The following is a 23,983-nucleotide window of genomic DNA, read 5'->3' as shown; positions in this document are numbered from 1 at the left end:
TATGAACTCCCCTGTGAATTGCCTATGCAAAAGAGCTCAACATTCAAATGGAAACTGGCCAAAAATAGTCTGTGAATAGAGCATTAAGATATTTTCTTCTTGATGTGGTTCAGGATGGAAAAACTGCAGCACAGCCCCACAGCTGGTCAGAGAAAATTCTCATATGTATGTGTATGCACACACACACAAAAGTACATGAGAGAGTGACATGTGAAGCTTCTGACACACTACAAGATGAGATGACAGAAACTGAGGAATGCTTTGTGAATCCAAGGGCATTTCTTACTCAACTTCAGCTTTTAATTTCCAGCTTTTCTCTGGCATTGTTTTTAATTACTTGTATTTATTTTTTAAATTTCTAAACCAAGAAATAAAAATCTAAGCACAAGATGTCTGAGTTTCAAAAATGGGGGAAAAAAAACCCTCTTTAACTAAAAGAGAAAAAGGCAAAATTAAGTCCCTGGTAAAAAGAGAGAAAGGAAAAGCAGAGAAGTGAGATTGTAGCAGAAGCTGACATGGATACAAGAGAAGACATGTAAGTGATGAGGCTATCTTTGACAAGATCCCCAGGGAGGTATCTGGAGCAGAGGAGTAATTTTGCAAGAAAGAGAGGCAAAAGGAGTTAAGTTTTGGTTCCCACTCTCATGGGTATAGGACTCGAGTAGTAACAGCTGAAGATACAATTAATATAACAAGTTTACACCAGTAATTGTTTTGGCACTATAGCCTAATTACAAGGAAAACAGGTCAACACTGGATTTCTGAGCACAGAGAATACAGATGATTTTCTAGTATTCTGACAGTTGACTTCATGGTTATGAGACATATGTTTGAGAAAACACTTTCTGGGAGAAGTAGATCTTCTCTAGTGGTTTCTCTCTAAAGACCAGTAAAACTGCAACAGCGTCAAGATTTGATAAAACAGATACCAGAGATGCTGCTGGATTAGATGGGTGTGCATAAGTGTGCTCCTACAAGTGTAGCTGACAAATCATCAGCAGCAAGTAGAGCAAACACAGCAGAAAACACAAGGAAATCTAGAGAAAACATCAAATGCATAAGCATTTCCCAGAGCTGAATTAAAAACCAGATTGTATCAAGTCTTCTCAAAACCTGCAAATCATTTTCTCAGAATGCCAACCCTCAGCTCCCATCATTTCAGCCTGGTGCTGACCTGCACCCCTTCCTGCTCTCTAGACAGCCTCTCCAAGACAGGGTGGTCTTCAATGCAGTAAGCATGGCCACTGTGTGAATGGGGCTGCCAAGGTTCGCCTTCCTTCCAGAAGACACACACAGACAGACAATGGGAAGGACATCACTGCCTGCCCTTGGCTCACCACCAGCAGGGCCTACTGCATGAGCTGATACTCATTAGGTCAAGCAGAGCCTGCACACATCAGCCCAGAAGCCTTTGCTATTTAAAGGGAATTGAAAAGAATGGGAAAGAAGACACTTGTCTGGAAAGTGTTCCCTGTCAGCTTCACTTCCTGCGTGAATGAGGCTGCAGGGAATACATCACACACATATGCCTCTGTCTTCCCGAGACCTCTTCACTTTTCAACTGGAATGTTTAACCGCATTCCACAGTAGGGATCAAGTGCTGAAGGAGAGAGCTGCTGTTCGGGAAACAACCCGAGGGGCTCGTTTCTTGCTGGCCACCAGGCTCTCCTGTGGGAGAGGACATTGCACACTAGGCAGACATTGCTCAGAACTCATGCTTGCTGGGGAACAGAAGCCCAGAAAAGGTGAAGTGCCTTTAGCTCACTGACTCACAGCCTCACAGCCTCTGCCCTACCTGAGGGGCACATCTACAGCTGCAGGGTCTCTTTGCACCCAAACTTTGCTGCTGCTGCAGTTCAAGCATGAACTATTCTAGGACTTTCACCAAGCCACTTTCTTTCCTCTCCTGCTTTATACAGCTGATGAAATATCCAGAGCCTGCCTTGCATATCCTTCTTGGCTATTCTTCTCTTTGCATTAAAAACCAAAACAAAGCCAACCCCCACCAAAACAAAATTCTTTTTTTTTCCCTTTCATTGCAAATGGAAAACCAAAATAAAGAGAGTAGCAACAGCCTTCCCTCCTCCCTCTTCAAACCCTCCAGGCAGCTTGGAGGTGAAAGGCCCTTTCTAATTTCATTGACAGTGCTGTTGATATATAGGGTAATTTTATCTTAACAACCTGTAACAAAGGATAAGACAGTAGTCATCTTACATTCCAGACAGTAGGAGATGTTTACTCATTCTCCCAGCAGACTCTCTCATCATTCATCCAGACTTTATTAGGATGCCAGGAAATGGGAAACCTATAATTTAAGAAATGTATCACACAGAGAAACTTCTTCTGTTTGGTAAATAAAAGGTAGCTGAGAATCTGAGGTTAACTTGCTTCATGAAAAATGCTCTCTTACTCCTTCCCAGAACTTTGCCTTGAGTTAAACTTTTTTACAGACTGTGATATTGAGGAAAAACATTACTCCACACCTCAAGGAGGACTCCTTTGTGTCCTCCTAACCCCAGAACTGGGCATGTGCCTCTACACTGGAATCCTACACTAGCCAGTTTTCAGGCTGTGTTCACAGCAGTGACTGCAGCACACAGCAGCCTTCTGCACATCTCTATTGGTAAAGATTTTTTTCAGTTTTCCTGTAGAACTATCATACAGTCCAGGAAAGTAACACACTCTGAGCAATCTCCTTTCTTGGGGCTGAGAGTAGGAGAAAGGGAAAGAAAGCATGCATTTTGTGGCAAACATTCTTATGGGGTTTTGCTTCTTAAGTGAGTTTCACATGAGCATTTAGTCCTGTTTACGTAGCTCGACATGAATGCCTGGCTTTGATTTGAGGACAAACTGCCCCATAAACTCATGAATGTCTGAATTTAACCTTCACCTCTCACCCCTAACCTCCACTCTTGCTTTTCCTGTCATAATTGGTGACATTCTCACAGCCAAATTTAATAAAATAAGTGCTACTGAGAATGAACTTGATTGTGAGCACAGACCGAGGCGGGCAGGGATACTGTGTGATGCTGGGCAGTAACACAGGAGAAAATGCCCTCCAAAATCGGGTGCTATGACAGTTTCTGCTGTTGAAGAGCAAGTTTCTGAGTGGCCAGAAGACTATTAGCAAATGAATAAATTTGGTCCAGGCCCTACCCATGCGCCACAGCTTGGCTTCTCCCTCTGACGAGCTAAACAAACACCCAAATTCATCAAAGCCAAGTGCTTTAAGTGTTTTGCTTATGTATCATGGCTCTTGTCACACCACCAATCCATGCAGTGCTGGTTCAAGAAATGATCAGCATCTCTCTAGGCACAGCATGCTCATCCTGAAAGGAAGCTGTCACCAATGTTGGATATCCATCAAAGGAACAGTTTTACTTCAAGATGTACTTCAAGCTCTTTACCCTCCAGTTGTCAGCCAGAAGCATGGCTTTCTCTGGCATGCTTCTGACAGCTGACATTGCAGTTGTGTGGGCTGTATAGACTTCATTTATGCTTAGATTTGGCCATGTGGTTTTGAGGCTTCTCACCCTACAGCAGCCTCCCAAAGAGTGTGGTCTTTGTCATCTTCCAAGTGGCCATTAAAACTAGAGTTGAAGTCAAGGTTATGTGGTACCACAAATCTTTAAAGAGACTCTTTGCGTGCTATGTAAAGCAAGCCCAAAAGACCACTGATGTACTTACTAGGTCAAATTCATCTCTGCTGTGAACTCCACCTAATCCAGTGGAGTCATTGGAGGGGTGAAGGTGGTCAGGCCTGTGATTATTAAAGGATGGACAGACCTCTCACATTTGGATGTATCTGACCATAGTTGTTAAATTGCTTGGCAGAGGAAAAGAGTGACTATTTTTTTCTCTTTGCATTTATATGTCAGGTCAATTCAGATACAGACTGCCCCAGCAGCATGTTGTTGAAGGCAATAATGAATGGAGGTAATTTGTTCTCCGTATTTGCTCCCCAAAAGGAAATACAGTTTTTTAATGCAGTGATTGTGGAGCAGGAGGAGGAGGTAGCTGAAAGGATAAGAGGTGTGACTTTAATGACAGGAAAAGAAAAATGTGTGAGCCTAAACTAATGCAACTTCCAAACTTAAACAGATATCACCATGGTAACAAAGCTTCAAACTTCATTTTTTTTTCCTCTTCCTATTTGCAGCAAGCTCTGGTACTTTGTTAAACATATCTAAAGCCTTTTAAAGAGTCATTGGATGCATCTGAAGAAGCAGAAGATTTCCTTACAGTAACACTCATTAGATATGAGGAGAAACCACATCTCAAGCTGCTTTCCTTTTTCTAAACACTGAAGACATGAATTTTGGAGTAAGAATTAATTGCCTGTGTGAAGCCTTACTTAGAATCATAGAAACATTTTGGTTGCAAAAGACCCATAATATGATATCTATCACAAACATTCCAGCAGAGAAGCCTGTAGTAAGCATGTTTAGTTTAATAATCCCCAAGATCCTATTTGTCTCAAGGGCTGTGGATCCATACTCAGAGGTTTTGACTTGTCTCTGTAACTAGTGGTTGGTTTAATACTGTTCCAGTGATGAACTGGAACTTAAATAGGCTGCTCGGGTTTGCATAGCCTCAAGCCAGTAACCTTCACAGGCTTAGCTGATGTACTTACACCTCAGTCAAAGCACGTCCCAGTACTCCACGGCTATCACCAGCTCAGGACTGTTTGGAAACCAATGTAAAGCTTCTGGGTGGTTAACTAGCTTACAAGAGGAGACTGCATGGGCCAGATCAGAGTGGAAAGTGCATCAGTTTATTCCTGTGCAACACAAATTCCTTGCACTGAGCCATGGATCCACTGCAGGACATCCAATGACTTAGCCAACCATCACCCTGCCCTCAACTAGAGTCAAATACCACCCCTCCAGCTAGAGTGGAGGACAGGTGGGAATATCCTCTTCCCACTCCCTCACAATGAATTTAAAAGCCTACAAATGTACAATAAGCAGGTCTTGATGCCACAAGAGCACAATGTTTGTCCCTCTGGCCCTTACTGCCATGATGCTCCCTCTTGTATTTCCTCCACTGTTTGTCTGCTCTCCAGCCTGTGAGGTTGAACAACAGGAGCATTTTCATCAAACAGCATTTTCACTTCAAACAGCAGCAAATGAAAACAGCATTTCAGTATCTGACTGGGAAAAATCTCTTTAAATTTATATGATGCCACCCAAACATGAGACTCACAGCAGGTTCTTCTGTGAAATCTAATCAGGTTTGGGCCTCAGTGTCAACCAGATATGTCTCACTCAGCATTTACCAGCTACAAAAATGCCATGGGCCCAAATATTTTAGGATTTACTGCTGCAGAAACTCTCCAGTGTCACCTTTCTCCCCTTTTATGGCTCAGTCATAATCTTAAATTCAGCTGAACACAAAGAGCTGCCTGTAGACAGCTAATCCTAAAGACAGAGCTTTGTGTGAAACTTGAAGGGGAAAAAAGAAGGAAAAGAAAGAAATCACTGAGAGGGATTGGCAGGAAACACAAATATTTTCAGTTAATTTTTGCTAGTATTGTTCAGACCTGGTTAAGAGTTGGACTGAAAGGCTCCTCCTTTGCCCTAGCTTGTTCTTACACCATGTATCCATCAAAGCAGATAATTCAGCAAACAACAGATATTGCAAACACAAGCTGGGGTGGAAAGTCCTGTGCTTTACCATCTGTGGGTGCAGGTGTGAGAGGTGGATGGCTGAGGTCAGGGTAGAGTAGAAGGTTTTTCTTTCACATGTATAAGGATTATTCACCAGATCAGCAGTGAAATCCACCTTTGATAATGCTGCAGTAATGCTAATAATTGCACAGCAAACCCACCCTGTAAGCCAAATCCTAAATGCATTTAAAGCATCCTTGTTGCACCAAAGTATGTGCTGGGTTTGGCTGTGCCTTAGTAAGCTGAGCAGTCTCAACTGCCCCAGACCTCCCTGTGCATTCAGGAACTGCTCCTGCTGAGCAGTGTCTCAGAGCTGGAGCAACATAAGCCCAAGCTGATCAATGATTTGCAGAATTTCCAGCTACAATGACCTTAATTTATACAGGCTCTGATTCAACTCTTTCTCAGACTGATGTGTCCTTTGACTCTGGTCTTTCTATCAGGATCAGCTGAGTGACTCTGAATACTGGAGCACCTCGAAAGAAGTTTGCCATTTTCCCTGCTCTGTTTTTGCTGAGCAGCAAAATGCTGCCCTCAGGCACCAGTGCATTCCCACAGGTATTGGGAGACAGGAGGCAGAGGAATCACTTTGACCTTAAAAGAGAGTTCTGTAACTTACTCTGCATTTTGCAGAGTAACAAAAGTCCTGTGCTTCCTAAACAGAGACCCATCCTGCACACCTGAAGTTGGTGACTTTCCTTTCAGCTTACAAACCCATTAAACAAGGAATGACTCCATAAAACAGTGCAACCATCTTCCTCCTGGCTCTACAGAATTGCCTCCCATCATTGCTGCTGCAGAAAATTAAAATGTGAAAGACTCTGACACCAAGTCAGAACGGCTGGAAGCTCACTAAATACACATATAATAAATGACACTTTTCTCTCCTATTATTTTAGTGCAGTGTGTGTACACACTCATAAATGGGGTTTGTAGTTTTTCTCCTCAATCAATTAGCAATTGGCTCATTGTTTTAGTATTATTTTGTAGTTTGAAACAGAAATTAGGAATCTCACCCATATTACAGGTACTGAGAGGAAAGGAGAATTTGCCTTGTGCTGCCTGATTTTACTTCATAGTGTGTATATATGTTCTAGAGACGACGCAAAGAGAAACTTTCCAACAGAGCTGGAATCCCACATTTGCCAAGCACTCAATGCTCTCGAACTCCTAGATCACAGTGAAACTTAAAGACATGGTTTAGGATGACTTCAGCCTCCTTTTGATGCTTACCACTCCATTTTGCAATCAGTATCCAGGATGGCTTGTGAAACCAAAGAAGAGTGATGATCAGGCTTTTATTGGGAGCCTTTCTACTCGCTGCAAGCTGCGGGATGCTGTTTTACAGTCTGTGCCTCTTTGATATATGACACATGCTGCTGTGTGGGTGCTTACCTGCTAAAACTGTTTTGATTTGTCCTGTTTCTTTCTTGTCTGCATATGGTTTGTGTCTATGTATACTTTGCTAATCTCTCATGGCATATTTCAAGTAGCCAAACTCTTTTCGTCCGTGCTATTTTGGGTATGCTGTGCCTTATTGGTCCCCTGCAATGGAAAGAATCCTAACTGCAAATGACAAATACATTTTCTGCTTTTAGTTATAATCAGGTCTTTTAGAACAGAATAAATAAAATCATTATCACAGTACACAGAGCTCTCTAAAGTCTTCCAATTGACCCAGTGATGAGAGTGCAAATGAGTGCTTTGTGACAATATTTATCTAAATGTGTCAAAATAAGAGACAAAGCTGAGATTAAAACCTCTTAGGCACAGCCTACAGATCATAAAAGATTACATCAAAAATATCAATTTCCTCAACGAAATAAAAGTTTGGCAGACCTGTGCTGAAGAGATGGAGCTAAGACACAGTACCAGATCCCCAGGAAACAAATTCATTACCCAGGAGTCAGCTGAGCTGTGCTCATTTATGTCCCCTGAGAGTCTGCACTGATTAAAACACTTGGTCAATGTTAAATGACAGAGAGGAAACAGGAAAAGATGCTAAACGCTGCTTTTGGGATTTATCCATCACACTGTGTTTCCTCAGTGTGACTGCCTGGAGATGGGCAATGCTGCCTGCTGCCCCAGGGCTAGAGAGATGCAGCAGCAGCTGCACGTGTGACTTGAGAAGAAAAAAATCATTAATCTTTAAGTGTGGGTTTAACTCCTCTGAAGGGATCAACCTTATCTCCCTACAAGTGCTAACTTTCACAGTTTTATGCAACTCAGACACATCCTTGTCCAGGTAGCACCTGTGAGGCCACAAGTGATCTCTAGTCCACAAGTGATCTCTAGTCCTATAGAAGAGCTTTCATGGCCCTCAGCAGCTGACAGCACAGGCTGTCTTTCATGAGGACCAGATCACAGGTAATTAATCCCCTAATAAAGCTGCACTCTCAGCTGTGGAGAATGCAGCTGCTGTGGGTTAGTGCAGGATCAGGGAAATGGGGAGAGAGTCAGAGGAGTGTAAGAGTCCTAAGCAGCAAATGCTGAAGCACCTTGATGGGAATTAGGACCCCCTCTGGCTGTTGATGGCCCATGTATGTAATGAAAACCAGATCAGGCAGCTTCTGGGGACAGCAGGGCTTAGTGTCAACTGTGAGTATCTCTGGAGAACTTCCTCCTTCCCAAATGTGTAGCTAGTTTCAGATACTTTTTCATGGGAGAAGGAATGTCTCTGGTGGAAAAACTGTGCTGAGCAAGTGTTTTTGTGGTGTTCTGAAGCAAAGATGGGAAGGAGCTCACCAGGACATTTGGTACAAACCGGTGCCCAGACAAGAGTGTACACTGTGGGAAGAACAGCCACTCCTTTCCCAACCTCTATGTTCATGGAGCTTCTAGAATGGCTGAAGCATGACATAAATGCCTGCAGCAGTGCACAACCCCCACAAAGCCCTGACTGGGGGTCCCAGCAATACCAGAGGCAGGAGAAGCAAAATGCATTTCCTACTCCTGTTTTTTTCTGCAACTTTATTCATGTAGGGCAAAGCACTAGCACTGAACATTAGGTAAGGACTCTTGTGGCCATCCACCATGACTCCAAACAGGGACTATTGCTGTTGTGGCCCCATGCATATGGTGATAGCCCAGCAGAGCACGCCAAGGGCACAGGGTAGGGACAGCTTATGCCAGCACCACTGGGAAAGCTCTGCTAAGCCTCAGGAAATACTGATTTCCAGGAATAAAAGTTTCTTTCATCCTTTAGGCTGGTCCTTCCCAGTGACTTAAACTGAAAGGACCACATAATCCTGTTTTTCTGTGGGGATGTTAGTAACCCAGGGACCATGTGTAATCCCACTGCAATCACTTCAGAATTCTTGGAGGAGAATCAAGTGATGCTGTTATTTGTTGTTACCAGCAGAACAACTGGTAAGCAGTGTCCCAGAGGGCTGAGTAAGCAAGGGAGGATCACAGTGCCTCATGCAGCTCCCACTCCTGCTTCTCCTTGAGTCCCCATTCATCTTAGAAAATCAAGCAGGAATAAATGCTGACATCTCCTGATTGAGGTATCTTCCCCACAGTGCAAGTCCTCAGCTACTTTGAACTTTTCAAACCCAAAAGTGCTTCTTCTGAGTGCCAGAGCTAGACCTAATTGTTCGAGACAGCATGTTTGGGGCATCAGAATGGACATTTCTCTATTCACTGAGGAGTCAATGTGGATGAAAGAAGTAAGAAGCTGGCATTTCTGCAACTCACAGGTACTGCCTCACTGTCACTAATATAAATCTATATTGTTCTGTTTGGGTAAGATCATTTCCACCATGAGACTTCACTATTTTTTTACTAATGGTCTTAAAATCAATTGAGCCAAACAGTTCTTACCTGCTGGAGACATTACTGAAGTGAAAGAATCTCACACTATTCACAGTGTGAGTTTGCAAGAGTCTTTGTGATTTTGCTTGGTGCCAACAGAGATAACTCCTTTCAGGCTCTTGGAATTCAGTGAGCCTTGTCCTGGGGGATGTCGTCTGCCTGTCTCTGTGCCACATAATGTCCCTCTAGCCAGTACTTGTCACTAAGATGTCCATGCACCTGTGGAAAGACAGCAAGTAAATTAGCTTCGCTGATAGAGCCAGGAGCGTTCCCAACACCAACCTCCTTCCCTGAGAATCTCTGGGAAGAGCAGAAAACTTGGGGAGCTTTGTCCTCAGAGCCTTGTACTCAGCAACGTCCCAGACACATGGATTTATTATACCAATGTGACTGACTTTGAACACTTCACCCCCCCGTTCCCCAGCAATCTTCATTTCGGCAGAGCTGCTCATTCACTCCTCGGGCCGCCGTTACCGGGGCGGGGGTGTCGGCTCCGGCGCTGCGCAGCCTGAAGCGGCGTTGGGTTGAGCCTGCTGACCTCTGCCGGCAGAGCCCGGCCCGGCCGGGGAACGGGAGCAGCACCGCAGCATCGCTGGTAATTACGGAGAGAGAGCGGCCTGGTAGCCGGGGCATGGCTCAGACAGCGATCAGGACCAAAAGGAGTTTGCTTAGTCTCCACTTTCAGGTGGAAAGACAAATGCTCCCCAGGGAAAAACAGGGAAAACAAAAACCTGGCAAGAAGAGGTCTTAGTAGGAGGGGTGGGAACAGCAGAGTGGTAGAGCTTAGAAATAGCAACAAATCAAGGCCCCTCTCTGTTCCTCCACCATCCCACCCTCTTCTGTGGCACTGCCCACCACCCCGTTCTCCCAGAACCACTGACCCAGCCTGGACATGCTGCTCCCAGCAACACATTTAAATAACGTGGTCTGGATTCTCCCAAAAGGTGCTCACAAAGCTCCTTGGCTGGCATCAGAGCTGGGGTTGCTTGCACTAGCAGGTTTCTGTGTTATTCTCTAAGTATGAAGTTGTGCTGCCTGGTGTGGAGTGGAGTGAAGAGAGGAGGGATGGGCCAGTGCAATGGCAGTACGACACACTGGAGCATGAGCAAGCTGTCCACAGCCAGCCCTGCTTTCTGAAAGCAAAACTCTCTGAACACACATGGTGCAGACACTGACCACAGCCTCCACACCGCTCTGCATCAGGCCTGAGCATGGGGCAGCTGCTCTCTAGTTTGATGCGTAAAGGCAAAGCAACAACCTGGAATGCCATAGAAAGACCTGTATATGCAGTACCAGAGTTTCCACTTTGGCATCCCAAACTAACTTCTGTGACATTTCTATACCACACACAGCACTGGAGTGGAAACTATCACTGTGCTCGTAACTGGACAGGAGCTGCACATGCCAATTATAACACACAGAAATGCTGTGCTGAATTTGGCACGTAGCAGCTCTCCTGCTTTAACCCAGGAGACCAAGAGCCAATTATGGGACCAATGACTTAGCCAGCCACACCATAAATGGTCCTTCCTTAATTTAAAAAAGAAAAACAAACAAACAACCAAAACAAAACCAAAAGAACCTCCCAGCACCAAAAACCAACCAACCAACAAACCCCTAACAACATTTTATGTGCCTTTTCCTTTGCCCTTTGGCTCACACAATCTCACAGCAGTCTGGCCCACAGATCCTCTCCTTTGGGCTTGTTGTCACTCCAGCTACTTACTGTTTTCATCTCTCTATCTCTCTCCCTATCTTTATATAACTAATTGGTTTTCTGTTGAGAATATGCTGTCAGTCCCCTCCTTCCCTCCCAGCTGAGATCACTGAGCCACTCCTGATCCACTTTGGCCTCTATGGCATCACTCACTTTCAGCTAGGAACCCACAAGCCTTTCACCTCACTGCAGTGCATTACCTAGGTAAATATTTTGCTGTGCTTATTGTGCAAGACACTCTAGACAGCAGTTTTAATTTCTGAGTGCACTGCTGCTGGTAAGAGAGAAGTGGGAGGTCAAGGAGGACTTGCTCTGGCACTGCACTGCTGTGCGCCAGGGGGTTGCAGCATCCATCGGTGTGGACCAGGGTGAGCTGAGGATGTGAGGAAGCCATGGCCCGAACATTCTGCAAGGACAGAGCTCACCCACCTGACATCTGCTTTGATTGATCGTGTTTACTAGTCTGAAGAAGGGCGTAAATCAGCGAGGTGCGTTTTTCTCACAGGCCAGGTGAAGTGCGTGACCTGAAGGCCGGGCAGAGGGTGAAGCAGGGCGTCGGGGCACAGCAGAAGCGGCCGGTGGCCGGTGGCTGGAGCGACCGGCGGCTGGACTTCCCGGTGGCTGCGTGCAGGGGGAGCTCACGCTGCGCTGAAAGCCTGCTTGCCTCCAGCGCCGGCTGCTGCCTGCTTGGCGTTTCCCATCGTTTTGCAATAGAAGTCGCTCAAGCCTCTGTGTAGCGCTGCCCAGCTACTCGCAGAAACTACAAAAGCCTAAGTAACTGTGACAAGCAAACGGATGAGGCTAACGCAGGTAGGTGCGAGGCCATCTCAAGCCCCAGACTGTTAATTGCTATCGTTTTGAGAAGAGCAATTGGCCTTGTTGAGCCCAAAGCCTCTCCCCATGTGCCCGCAGGAACTCGTGACGAGCAGAGCACGGTGACAGCGACCCTGCGTCTGTGCTGGCAGCGCAAGATGGGCACTTGGCTGCAAGACTGTGTTGTACTGTGGCTTTCCTTTGCACACCGATAGGCAATGATCTTCTCTGAGTTGGAAGCCCACTGGATCATCAGTTTTTATACATTCCCCTTTGCTTCATATTTCAGTATAAGACGGAAATTGTGTTTCAAAGACAATCAGCCCAAACCTTTCCTTGAGCGTGGAGGAATACCTTCCCACTAATGTGCCTCCATGCCATGTTAGCAGGGTTGTGAAAGGATTCTCTTCACCTGTTTTTAACAGGTGAGGGCTTTTTCTGGGAGACACAGAAATAGTCCCTTGGGATTGGCAGATACATCACATAAATACTCCAGAGGACTCTCAGAAACTACTCCTGAGTTAATAAAGTAATAGCAACGTGGATCAGTTATCTCTCTCAGTAACTTTCCAAACACATCCTTTAGAAGAACAACTGCTAAGGTGCTGATTTAGCATTTCCAAATTATTAACATACCTGTTTTAGCATCACAGAAGCTTAATTGCTGAGCAAGTATAAACAAGGAGCTCCAGTTACAAATTTCTCTTATATACACAGAATTCTTCTTCATTAAAATATACATGTGTGTATATATATATATATATATATATATATATAATTGCCTTCATTTTGCAAATGCCATGGCTCCCATTATAAAGTTATGTGCTATAGTTTTTACTACATGGAAGAGTTTGGGATAGTCTGTGTGAGATCTCTAGCAGATTGCTGATCTGCTGCATGACAGCACTTTATAAATCTTTGCTTGTTTTGAGATTTTGCAGTATCTCACCACAGCACAAGGGGCCAACCCATATTCAGGTTTGCAGCACAAGGATGTTTCATTTCTCCAGATGATCTCACTTTCCCAGCCTGAGCTGATCCAAAACCACTCCACGCAATCCTAAAATACAAAGATTATTCCAAGCCTGGGGCAGAGGAATGAGCTGAATGTGCTCAGTGTGGGCTATACTGACCATGCTCCATATCTGCAGGACCACACCACTGGCTTCATGGTGGGGACAAATGTACAAGAACGAGCTCCTGGCCCTGGTTCTGCCACACTGAAGCCGTGTCTTGTATTTTGTATCAGAAGCTGTGGGTCTCCGGCTGTGCCGAATGGCAGGGGCTGAAAGGGGATCATGTTTTCAAACACACTATGAACAAGACAGTTCCCCAGGTCCACCAATAACTGTTGCCAGAGGCATGAGTGTCAGGAAGCCTGAGCTACCTTAGGCTGCTGCTGTTTGGTGTGACGGTTGCAGCTACCCCTGCCTTTGCTCAGACTGTGCCCTGAATGAGGGAGGCCATCTTGGCTCTTTTCCTGGTAACCACACGCTTGGCAGGGCAGAGAAAGGGGGCAAATCTCAACAGCAATTGTAGTGCAGCCTTCTACACCAAGGACACTTCCCTGTCCCCACTGCACCTGCCTTTGGACCACCCAGATCCTTCCAGCCACTACAAATACCTCCAGCCCTGGCAAAAATCATCACAAAGCCCTTTGCTCTCAAACGTGCTGAGTTTCCCTTCCACTTATTTCACATGCTTAGTTGATCCTTTCCTTCTCATTTCCAAAGCTCTGCATAACTTTGTGCTAGGTTTCCCCTCTCCCAAATATCCCAGTCTTAAGCATGCCTGCTTCTGCTGCCTCCACCACCCGTTCTGTACTTCTCTTTTTTCTCACTATTCCAGTTGCCTGGAATAACCTTCTTATCAAAATGCAACAAACTGTTTCCAGCTCCTTTACAAACCATATGAATATCCACCTGTTCCCCTGACAGTAACCATATGCCTCTCTGTTCTGGAGTGTGGGAGGCTGTTTTGCACTGTTTGGGCAAGATCCAGCTCCTGCTGAAATCGAGGAAAAACTTCCCATTGATTCCATGGCACTTGTACCAAAGCCTCAGACTATAAATTTAATGGGATGCTTTCTGCATGTTTCAATTACTGTAGCACAACACACACACATTTAGAACTCTACTGAATAGCCAAGAATGATTATCACTTAATTGCAATGATATAACACCGGCCCAAGAGCTAACTCCAGGATTGCCATCTCAGAAGGGCAGCGCCAAATCACTGTGCCTTTTACATGCAGTGTTTAGACCACATCAGGCAAGGAATTACAGGCACCTAATGATACAAGACTTCAGCTGGAGACAAATCCTCCGAAGTCTAGCTCTCTTTGGTGATTTGAATGCAGAAACTATCTCTGTATCAAAAGAAATCTGTCGTCACTGTTTGTACAGAATCATAAACATAATAAATCTTGCCAACTCCTCTGTGAACTGGCTATTTATTCCACTCCTCTCCAAGGCTTTTTGATACCAAAGCTGGAGGCTGCAAACATAAATACTGAAATGATGTGTTGCATATGCCATAGCGTAATTGACTATGTTTGATTTGAGGCTTAATTTTAGGAGACCATCAGCATCTAGCCTACAGGCCCCCCTGCACAGCCTGAGAGATCCCAACAAACCACGTCACCCTCCCTTACCCACATGAGTCAAAACGATGGCCAGGCCATGTACATCCCCAGCCAACACTGGAGCACAAAGGACAAGGACAAAATCCAACAACCCAGAACCACGTCCTGGCAGCTTATGTGAGCTGCCAGAGCAGAGAAGGTGAATAAAGCATGTCCCATACTCATCTGTTATTGGTGGTGGCAGGAGAGTTCACAATGTGGGATTCTGTCTGCAATGCAAGAGCCAGGGTCAGGACCTCACTTCAACCCCTGCATCAAACCTGGCAGCTGATTCGAAGTACTAAGAAGAAGATACAAGCAAAACCTATTTATTCACTAAAAATGTCATTTCTGCAATTTCAAACAAAGAAAAGCTTTACAAGCTGAGTGTCTCATATCCAAGGAGATGCTTCCCCTTCCCTGGGGGGGGTTAGATCTCTCTTGGGAGAGATCCAGCCTCAGAGTGCTGAAGGTGATGGTGAAACCCATCCTTTGTCACCCCCCCCCCCCCAGATTCAATGACCATTTAAAAATGTGATTTAGTGGAAGAGTTTCACCAGGAACTGTTTGGATTCCTGTTAGAGGACTAAATAGTCTTATGAGAGAGAGAGATGATTTCTGAAGTCCAAAGGTTTTGTTTGTTTGTTTGTTCATTTGTTTTCAAAACAGAACAGCAAAGATGGGAACTGAGCACAGCTTTCCTGCATCTTTCTTACCCTGAACTTAGGAGCAGACAAAGACACATTTGTACCTCCACCCTCAGGTCAGTGGTTCCCAATGCTAGGACAATGGTTTTGTTATTTCTTTCCTTGTAGAAGATTCTGCATTAAAAAAATCTTGTCTCAAGCAGCTAAAAATTTCCAGCAAGAGCAGAAACACTAACTTTCTGTTTCCAGTGAGAAAATAAACAGCATGAGGGACATGGTTCAGCACCTGAGGAATGTGGTTTAATACTGGAATTGGTAGTTAGATAGTGGTTGGCCTCAGTAATCTTAAAAGTCTTTTCTAACCAAAGTGATTTGATGTTTCTATGATTCTGTGATTCTATAATCACTCTGTTTTTACCTGAAAAGCTCACCTTTCTTCTTCCTTTCCCCACAGATTTTAATAGCTGCTTACAAACTCATTAAAAGCCTGGCTGGTGTATCACAAAGGAACCTTTCTCTCTGTGTTTCATGCAAGGTACTGCCTCCATCCTTGTCTGCAGTGACCTTTGCCACAAATGCACTTATTTTTGTGGCATGTTCAAAAGCGAGATCCATGTTGTTGGAGGGCAGGGTTCCTGCTACAGCCAGGGCTGCCGTGAGACAATATTAACATATAATGATAACACCAACAGGAACTCTTAGAAAGGACTTTGTATGAAGTCTCTTGTAAGGTATTTTGTCTACTTACATGATACATCCAACTGTAAGTCACACTTCAGCTAAGGAAACTGAGAAGGATGATGCAAGTTGAACTTGTTCTTACATCTCTTGTGATCCAGAAAAGCAATGGACTGTTTGATAAACCTGGAAGAAGAATAGATAATTTCATCCAATATTTGGAGGTAATTGGTCTGAATGTTGCTTAAAGTTGTAATTTTCTCATGTGAAATGTTCTCTGCTTTTTTTTTGCTGCTGTCTGGCATCTTCCTTGGGTGAAATACAGAGTGAGGCTACAGCAAAGCAGAGGAAGAATACCTGAATGAGGTATGAGGCATTTCTGTTGCCTCCTTGTTTCAAAAAGAGCTCAGTGTGACACATCTGAAAGGGGCAGTGTGTGTGTAAGGTAAAGATAGGATAAGACAAGAAGTGAGTTGAACTTCTGTTACAACTGAAATAAAACCTGATGGCACATTTAAACATTTAGTTAATTTATAAGAAAGAAAAAAAGAAGCAAATCAGAAGTCCACATTATTGCAGTCTTTTCTGTAGGCACGAGGGAGAGTCAGATCCTCCAGCCAAAGCAGCTGTATGATAGTTAAGCCTTCACCTCTAATAGTCATGGATCTCTGCACTTCTCTGCCTGAAAAGCACAGACCAGCCAGGAGAAATGCCAGCTGGACTGTACACAGGGCACAACCGGCTTGTGCATTTGGGCTGAACAAATAATTATCGACTCTGCTTCTGCCGCACATTCAAGGGAAATTATTAACTGCTCTAGAAAAATCAGTGGGGCAGATTCATATACAGGGCTGCCTTTTCCTCTGAATCTGTTCTGCTCCCCATCCCATTCAGCACATCATCTCATTCAGCACATCAAAAATTGCCAATCTTTGCCACTTATTCATTTTATGTACATATATACACATGAACAGCTACATGAAACTCCCCTCTAGCTGTAATAAAGTGGTCAGGCAGAATGTAAACCATTGTGATTAACATAACATGAAATTCACTGTAACAATCTGAAGAGGGATGTAAGTACCTCAAGTATGTTTTTTATTAGGGTTTTTTGGAGTGAAATATGGCATCCCTGTTGTTTCTAAAACAGAACAAATTAAGAGATTTATCTTAAGTAATTGGTGCATTTGGAAACTTAAAACACAGTCTAGTGCAGAATGATTTACTTCTTTTCTTTAGCAATTTCCAAGTTACAGGACCTTGGTCTCTGTTTTACTTTTTCACAAAGCTAGTCATGACTTTCTGATCTACACTGCATCTTCTTGGAAGTTCAAAATATTAGCTCTAAAATATAGAGCCTCCCAAAGATCTTCCGTTGGAGCAGAGGATGGGGAGACAGGATTCAAAGCCTTAATCAGAGCTCTGCCAGTAATTTGCTGAACTACAATTAGTTCAGATCTTTCAAGTTGTGCTAATTTTTGAGTTCCAACAGTATGGAGCACCCTTATGGAAGACACTTGAGCTGAAACAGAGTCCCACAGGAACAAGCACAGATTTTGTGTCTGACCTGGCTGGGATCAGAATCTGTGACTAGCAGCACTGAGGCACTCTGGGATGCTGAGCTTCATCTTCCTGTTTCAAAAATCACCTGCTAGTCCCCTACACCTTTGTAAAACCTCTGAACTGATCAAATATTGGAGGAGTTTGGCTTTTCTTAGGATGTAAACTGAAAATAAAAATGTATTAAGCATAAAATTAGAAGATTTCACAGACAAATTGTCCTTTTGATCCTAGATTTGTTCAGTCACACAGAGCAAGATCTTGGTTCCTCTCTCTTTTTTTAAAACTCTCATAAACCTCCTTGCCATTGCTGTTTCCTTTTATTTTTTGTAATTCCCCTAAAAATACTCCTAACAGCCAATGCATCTGGTCCTGTGCTCAGACCTCTGTCTAAAGACAGATCCACGAGAACAGTCTGGGCACACTTAACGTTCAGTCAGATACTGTGCCCACAGAGTGTCCTCCCTCTCCTGGCCCATAGAACATGCACAGCATCTAAATCTCACAGTCTGAACTCGAGTTTAGGATTCATTTGGTGCCTCTAAGTAGGATGTCAATGTTGCTGTCAACAGATCTAAACCCGAGGTCCCCCACGGACCTGTGTGTAACATGGAGCCAGCAGATGAGCACTTCAGACAGCTTATGCATGAATACATTGACAGCTCTGTAGCTTTGCATTGTGCAGTTCTGTCCAATCCCAGTGTCTGAGGATGAGTGGCAAAAAGAATGTGTTTAACAAGAAGAAAAAGACATTAAACATCAAACATCCCTTTGCTTCTGACAATTAATGGAGAAGAAAACCTCATAATCAGTTGCAGATTTTTCTCTGTGTCACTAGCGTGACTTCACTCAATTATCACACTGCAGTCCAGAGCAAGGAGTTTCGTTCTCATCTTTGTGTTCCTTGAGGATGGGAAGCCAGTGGGCAGAGCTGAAAGGTTAAAGGTGGCAAGAGGAGGTCACCAGTGATGTCACTGTCTCTTTCTTAGCCACGAATAATAGAAACCAGTGCAATCTTTGGTTTATATCCCAGCTTTAAACCTGTACTATATCAGAGGCTGTCAGTAGGGAGCTGGGCATAAGTGTACAGAGAGCTGCCCTGCAACAAGGCAGGTCTGCTTCCACACCAGACAGTGTGGGGCTGTTGGGAGGAGAAGACATCTCAAGAACATTCCAGCATGAAGAAGCTATTGCTGCTTTCCAGTCCCTAAGCAGTCCCAGTGCAAATCAGAGTCTTTTGGTCTTTAACAGAGGAAAATAGGCCTATGTGAAAACTCACAGCCATTTACTGAGGGTCTTGCAATTGCAGACTCCTGTGTCAGTAGGTAACTGCCACAGCCCTCTGCCATCCATGCATTGCTCCTTCCCTGCCCACCTGAGTTTGCAAAGACTTCTTTCCAAGGTAACGTGGCTGATTTTGGGTGACATGGTGGGGGCAGTTATAATGCACTTAGAAGGATGTGCTTTCTGACTAGGACCGCTCTTCTCCCTTAAGCATAGCAGGAGACAGTCTCATGGGGCACTTCACCATTGCCCTCAGTTCAGTTGTGACTTATGTGGCCCAACAGAAATTAAGGAAACTCTGAATTGTTGCTGAAGTTAAAGCTTAGTTAATTCCCCACCTTAAGAACAAACCCAGTTCCTGCAGGTGCCATCTCAGCCACAACCTTGTTAATACTTCACCACACAGATGGATCAAGAACAGTTCCGCATCAGTCAGCCCTTGATGCTTTAACACTGTGATGCAGAATAGATGAAATAAACCAGATGATCAGAGATGCTAAGACCTAATCTACACTTGGCCTTAAAGTGAAATAAAACTATTGGTGCTCCTGACCTTCCTCCCACAGTAATTTGTTCCTTTAAGTTCCAGAATTAACTGTACTGGAAAAGAGGTCCCTGATGCACACAAAAAACTAATAAGATTGGAAATGATTCAGGAGACCTCCGGACCTGGGCCAAGAAGCAGTGCTGAGCACTTCCAGGGCAGATTTTGAAGAGACCTGACTGGATCCCCAGGGACAGAAGAAAGGCAGATGTGCCCTGCTCTCTCTGACACCTTGGCACTTCCTCAGTCTACAGGATACATTTGCTATCACCTGAAAGCCAAAGAATCTTAGAAGCAGGAGTGAAAATGCACTAATCTCTTAGGACAGCACATACACAAAAGCAAGTGTTTATATAAATGACACCCCTCCCTTCGAGGCTGAATTTAATCATCAAAGGAGAAAAAGCACATTTTGTTTGGTCTTTTACTAGTCAAAAATGGCTGGTATTTAATAAGCCCTGGAGCCAGATCTCAGTAGGACAGGCATTTTATAGGCCAGAGGCACCTACTATGCCATCCCTTCCTACATACAGCCACTGACCTATGTCCAGCTGATTTGAATTTACTTTCTAAATCTGATGCCTCATTGTCAGATCAAAAAAAAAAGGAGAAAAACATGGCATTTCTAGACCACAGTTCTTGGTGTCACTGCACATTACAGATAATTTAGGAATGCTACAGAACATCTCAAGTTTAAAGTACTTTCGTAGTTCCAATGGAGAGCTAAAACAGATGGGGTTTCAGCCTGACCTTTCAACCTACCAGACACTGTTGACCCAGATTATAGTTCAACAAAGCTGCTCCTGGATTCATATTACATTTTGGGAGAAACAACAGTGAGAATGGATACACTGCTCAAAGGCAGCTTGGATGGCTGGCTCAGAGAACCATGGTATGGGAAATGGTCCTGCTCCTGGGGCAGATGTCTATGCCAAAGTAAGTGTTTGATGCTGAGAGAGAGCCTCTGCTACCTCTCACAAAATGCTGGAAAAGGAATGCAGGAGTGTGAGAAATAACAGCTGAGAGATTTTGCTGAGGAATAAAGAAGAAGGTAAAAAACCAGTAAAACAGAAGAAGCACTCCAGTTGAAAATGTGTTTTTTCCAAGTTCAAATTTCACACTATAAAGCCAGAGCCTAAGACTTTCTGGTGGTGTTCAGAAGAGACCAGGTTTTTCACAGCCCTGTGGGTGAGGAGACTGCTACAGCTCACCCAGCTCGGCAATAGATCTGCTTGGCCCAGACTTGACTGTGCCCACCCAGGCACCATCACAGTGAGCTGGGTCGTCTGTCTGAGTGAGCCAGCTGGGAATTGGAGGGGCACCGTAAACCACCAAGCACTGTGGCGTCCTATTGAAACTGATGAAGTTCCTGTCAATGTGCTATTATTTTAGACATTACAGCCCTAAAAATAGTGCTTGGTTGTTTTTGGTTTGTTGGGTTTTTAAAGCAAGCTTGTTGTTTTCAGGAGCTCTGGAAACATAAAGCGTTCCATAAGCGCTAAGAACAAGCTTGTGAAATAGTCTCACTGGAATACAAAACCACTTGAAAATACTGTTTGTTACATTTCCCTGTGAGCTCAACAATAGACTATGCAGGCCATTTGCCTAAAACATTGAACTTATTTTGCTTAAAATTTATTTTACTGTAAGAAAGTCTAAGAAAACATCCCCATGATACCTGGCTACTGGCGGCAAGAAATCTGCATTCTCACAAAGTGTTTCCAAAATGCTACCACCATGCAAAAAGCCTCTTCAGCCTCTTTGCCCCCCCATCATAAAGATGTTCATGACCCAAACTTTAATTATCTCTGCTTGTAACAACAAAACCAGAAAAGCAGCTCTCACGTCCTCCAAGTGGAGATCAGCTGCATAAGAAAGACCAGGCTCATCTTAATCCTCCAAAGACTGACATGTGTCCTAATTGTGAAATCTGTACAGCATTTTACAAAGCAGCCTTCTGTAACTGCTGCCCACATCTATTGCTGTTTGTTGGAGCACTGCTGGAGCCTTTGCCTCACGAGCCAGCAGCAGCCAGAGTCACTGGTGGAGGCAGCTCCTCAGCTCTCTGGTCCAGCACGAAGCCGTCGGGGCAGAAGTAAAACATTAGGTACCTGGTGGGGAATTTCCCAATACATCATCCCAGGAGCTCTTGATGCTGAACAAGTAGGAGCTTATCACCATGTCACTGTTCTGTAACTGAAATCAGATGATGATGTGCTGGTAACTTGCCAACATTTTGTGTTGCAACATTTGACAGATTATACCTCATGATAAAGGTGCTGCATTTAATGAGTTTTGTCAGCTCGGTTATCATTTTCACATTGCAAGAAGCAAGTTTTGGGGCAGATTTAGCATCTATATAGCTCCTTTCATCCCAAAATTTCAAAGTGATTTGTCCACATTAATCAAGTTTCAAAGCTGCCTTGTGAAATATCTGTTGAGGCTGCTTAAGAGCACTGGGAATGGCTGTAGCAATCCCAGCTGAAGGTCTGGCTGAAGCAGCAGCAGGCAGTAATGCTTGCCCTGCATAGTGAAGAGCAGGGGATGTGGTTGGAATGGGACACTGCTTGCCTGGAGCATCCATCATTGTGCTACAAGGGTGCTCACAGGTCCTGTCACTGTGTGTAATGGGTCTGGAGGAGGTCTCTTCCAACGTGCTTTATTCTATGATTTTATGGATGAATTTTTCATTTCTGAGTTTTGATCCCATCTAAACTCTCAGCATTCACAATGTCTCCTAGAAAAGTGTTTTACAGATTAAATGCACAGGTCTTCCTTACTCTGAATCTGTTCATTTCATTTTGACATCCCCTTGATGCTTTCTTGGAAGAGACAATCTCTGTTTGCCTTCTCCATGCCACCCAGGCTTCGAGGACATCTGTATTTCCCCCATTCTTTTTTCTCAAAACAGAAACCCAGACACACAACACTGTATAAAAACCTGATTGCTGTAGGAGTGTCAAACCACCACTGAAAACAAAGTTAAGGACCTAAAAAGCACTGCAGAGCTGACTCAAAAGGGTCTATCATGCAGCACGAACAGTGCATTTGTCCCAGCTCCCTTTTCCTGCTTCAACCAGCAGATATCTGCACAGAAATAAGGTCTACAGCAAAGCAATAAGATGTTCAGGCTGTGTGATGGGGATTCCTGAGATCGACACTAACTGCTAGGTGTGCTGCTTCTCCACGTTTGTACTGCCCTGTTGGCAGGGAGCAGGGAAGGATGGAGAGAGGCAGAGTCTGTAAGTGCATTTGTAGATGACTGAATATACGCAGGTACTCTTTGCTCATCTTCTCACACCACTTATTTTCTGCTTTTAATTACTTTAAAAACTCTAATTTTAAGAGGTCATTATTTCTTTAATCAGTCTTTTCCTTGCACTCCAATGAAGGTTTAATGTAACAACAACGATTACAAGTCCAAAGGAGACAGATTTTCTGTCCCCACCCATGAAGAACAGTTGATTCACTCAAAACCGTGCCAAGGCCATATGCAAATCATCCTAATAGAAGCAGCTGCTGGCCTCACAGCCCAGGGGATAAACACATGCCATGCTCACGCTGCTGCCCCAGCTCACATCTCCAGAATCAAATTCAGGTGGATGAAAATTGCAGTCTCTATGAGCTTGCTGCAGCTGTGGCAGGTAATTGTCAGGGAGATGTGTGCTGGTGATGCAGCCCAGGCAGCAGGAGCAAAGCCTGCAAACCGAAATGTGTCTGAGCTCAACTGCAAGCAAAGTGGCATTGTCCTTCAGCAGCTGTGCCAGTCTGCAGCACATTAGGGTTTGGCCCATGCTTTCTGTTGAGAAAACAACCTTCCATCTGGATTTCATCCTCTTAAACCCCATGAGTGTATGTTATTTGTATATATTCTGTAACTGACAGGATGTTTTATACAGTTTTAGGACAAGCACAAAGATGATACCTGGTAAAGCTGTTCTCTTCTGTATTAAATGGAAATGACAGAATTTCTGCATTGCTCTTTTAAAGCTCATCTGACATAAAGATCTGGATGGAGCTAAGTCAAGAAAAGACTAAGCCAAAGCTGGTGAAGAGTGGGAGAGCCAGAAGAGCTTAAAGCCCACTTCACGTTGTCCTCTCCAGGAGGCCAGCCTCCCTGCTGCTGCCCCACAGAATGCTAGGGCAGGGATCCAGCTTCTCAGTTTTAAACTGTGACTGAAATCCTCCTCCATCCATATTGGTGGAATTCAAATATCCCTGCTTTTGGTGATAGAATGTCAGGCAGTAAAAACTGACTCTGCTTTGTCCTTCAGAAAGACCATAGTATTCTCATCCAAGGGCTATCACTACACTGCTTTCTGCTCCTGTCCTGTGCCCAGCCTTGAAACAGTTATCCATGCTTTTGTTACTTGTTCTGAATTTCTGTCATGTGTCCTGTCCTGGTCAGTTTATCCTTCAGTTTATTTCTTTCTTTAAAACAGAAGCTTGAGCCAGGTCAGCCTCCTGTGCCTTCTAATCTCTCATTTGTTTAAATAGCCCATGAAATGAGGACAGTCCATCAGAACCACAGGATCACAGAATTAACCAGGTTGGAAAAGACCTTTGAGATCGAGTCCAACCTATCACCTTCTAATTAACTAAACCATGGCACTAAGTGCCTCATCCAACCTCCTT

The 23,983-nt window shown here is 44.2% G+C and overlaps 1 long non-coding RNA gene across 5 annotated transcripts in view; it reads right to left on the bottom strand.

Moving 5' to 3' along the window:
- LOC135188577 (uncharacterized) overlaps positions 1-23,983 on the bottom strand; it is a 228,745-nt gene that overhangs the window by 3,001 nt on the left and 201,761 nt on the right. For 2 of the 5 annotated variants that reach the window (XR_010307744.1, XR_010307745.1), the window contains 3 exons: positions 16,031-16,146; positions 14,818-14,936; positions 9,380-9,701 (listed from right to left, as the gene is read on the bottom strand). This is a non-coding gene — a long non-coding RNA (uncharacterized LOC135188577). Of the gene's footprint in view, positions 1-7,093; positions 7,215-9,379; positions 9,702-14,817; positions 14,937-16,030; positions 16,147-23,983 lie in introns of those variants that run through there. The other 3 variants (XR_010307747.1, XR_010307746.1, XR_010307748.1) reach the window with 3 other exon arrangements.

The sequence above is a fragment of the Pogoniulus pusillus genome, chromosome 29 (assembly GCF_015220805.1).
Source record: "Pogoniulus pusillus isolate bPogPus1 chromosome 29, bPogPus1.pri, whole genome shotgun sequence".
Taxonomy (NCBI): domain Eukaryota; kingdom Metazoa; phylum Chordata; class Aves; order Piciformes; family Lybiidae; genus Pogoniulus; species Pogoniulus pusillus.
This window is presented reverse-complemented; position numbering and strand designations above follow the sequence as displayed.